General features: G+C 43.8%; 1 non-coding gene across 1 annotated transcript; it reads right to left on the bottom strand.

Annotated features, from left to right (window-relative positions):
* Positions 1 to 873: 873 nt before the first annotated feature.
* trnal-cag (transfer RNA leucine (anticodon CAG)) lies at positions 874 to 955 on the bottom strand. The gene has a single exon. It is a non-coding gene; the product is annotated as a tRNA-Leu (tRNA).
* Positions 956 to 1,862: the final 907 nt, after the last annotated feature.

Below are 1,862 nucleotides of genomic sequence, written 5' to 3'. Positions count from 1 at the left end.
CAAATTATGATTTCATTAGTGGGAATGAACCATTCTTAAGTATGTGAAGAGCCTATTTTGAGCTCATGTAAACAGAGTTGTGCTTTTGATCAATCAGCCTCCCTGTGACCAACCTCAGCCACATCAGATATTTACCTCCATTATGTGCCCTAGCCTTTTGACGAAGAAAGTTTACAACACTGTGATGTGTGTCAGAAGTGGGATTTGAACCCACACCTCCGGAAAGACTGCGACCTGAACACAGCGCCTTAAACCACTTGGCCATTCTGACTTGCTTTCAAAAACTGTTTTAAAATTGATTACACCAAACTGCACTTGCTGTACGTTAGATCGAATTCACTCCAAAACATGATTTCAGTCGTGGGAATGAACCATTCTTAAGTATGTTCAGAGCCGATCTTGAGCTCGTGTAAACAGAGTTGTGCTGTTGAATACTCAGCCGACCTGTGACCAAGCTCAGCCACATTAGATACTTACCTCCATTATGTGCCCTGGCCTTTTGATGAAGACAGTTTACAACACTGTGATGGGTGTCAGAAGTGGGATTTACACCCACGCCTTCGGAGATACTGCAATCTGAATGCAGCGCCTTAGACCACTCGGCCATTCTGACTTTTTTTCAACAGCTGTTTTAAATTTAATTACAACGAAATGCACTGGCTGTATGTCAGATCAAGTTTACTCCAAGATATGATTTCAGTAGTGGGAGTGAGCCATTTTGATGTATGTTCAGAGTCTATTTTGAACTCATGTAAACAGAGTTGTGCTTTTGATTACTCAGCCTACCTGTAAACAAGCTCAGCCACATCAGATATGTATCTCCATTATGTGCCCTGGCCTTTTGACGAAGAAAGTTTACAACAAAGTGATGTGTGTCAGAAGTGGGATTTGAACCCACGCCTCCGGAGAGACTGCGACCTGAACGCAGCGCCTTAGACCACTCGGCCATTCTGACATGTTTTCAAGTAATCTTATAAAATTGAGTACACCGAACTGCACTGGCTGTACGTTAGATCGAGTTGACTCCAAAACATGATTTGAGTAGTGGGAATGAACAATTCTGAAGTATGTTCAGAGTCTATTTTGAGCTCGTGTAAACAGAGTTGTGCTTTTGATTACTTAGCCTACCTGTGAACAAGCATAGCCACATCAGATATTTACCTCCATTATGTACCCTGGTCTTTTGAGCAACGAAAGTTTACGACACTGTCATGTGTGTCAGAAGTGGGATTTGAACCCACGCCTCTGGAGAGACTGCGACCTAAATGCAACGCCTCAGTTCACTCGGCCATTCTGACTTGTTTCCAATGCCTGTTTTAAAATTGAGTACACCGAACTTGCTATACGTTAGAATTTATGTTAGCCACTGCGACTGGCTGGCAACCAGTTCAGGGTGTCCTCACCAACTGCCTGAAGATGGCTGGGATTGGCTCCAGCAACCCCGCAACCCTAGTGAGGATAAGCGGCCCAGAAAATGGATGGATGATATTGGACATATTTTGTGGACAAACTAGTCCTATTTCAATTTTTGCCGACTTCAATTACATTTGTTTGAACTCTGGCACTTCAACACTGCTGCTGGACCTTAGTGCTGCCTTTGACACCTTGGACCATAATATTTTACAAGACCGGTTGGAATAATGGATTGGTCTCTCAGGAACCGTCCTCTTATGGTTCAGATCCTACCTCTCAGATAGGATGCACTTTGTTAAATATGGTGAAATAACATCTGAGCCCTTTAGTTTTTCCTGTGGTGTTCCGCAGGGTTCAGTACAGGTTCGAGAGCGTTCTCCATTCGGGCCCCAGTGCCGTGGAATGCTTTGCTCTCTGAGATTCTATCTGCAACCTCAGTGGAACTGTTT

The sequence above is a fragment of the Urocampus carinirostris genome, chromosome 9, assembly GCF_059441175.1.
Source record: "Urocampus carinirostris isolate Australia breed hairy pipefish chromosome 9, RoL_Ucar_1.0, whole genome shotgun sequence".
Taxonomy (NCBI): Eukaryota; Metazoa; Chordata; class Actinopteri; order Syngnathiformes; family Syngnathidae; genus Urocampus; species Urocampus carinirostris.
The sequence above is the reverse complement of the archived record's forward strand: the minus strand, read 5'-3'. Positions and strand labels throughout refer to the sequence as shown.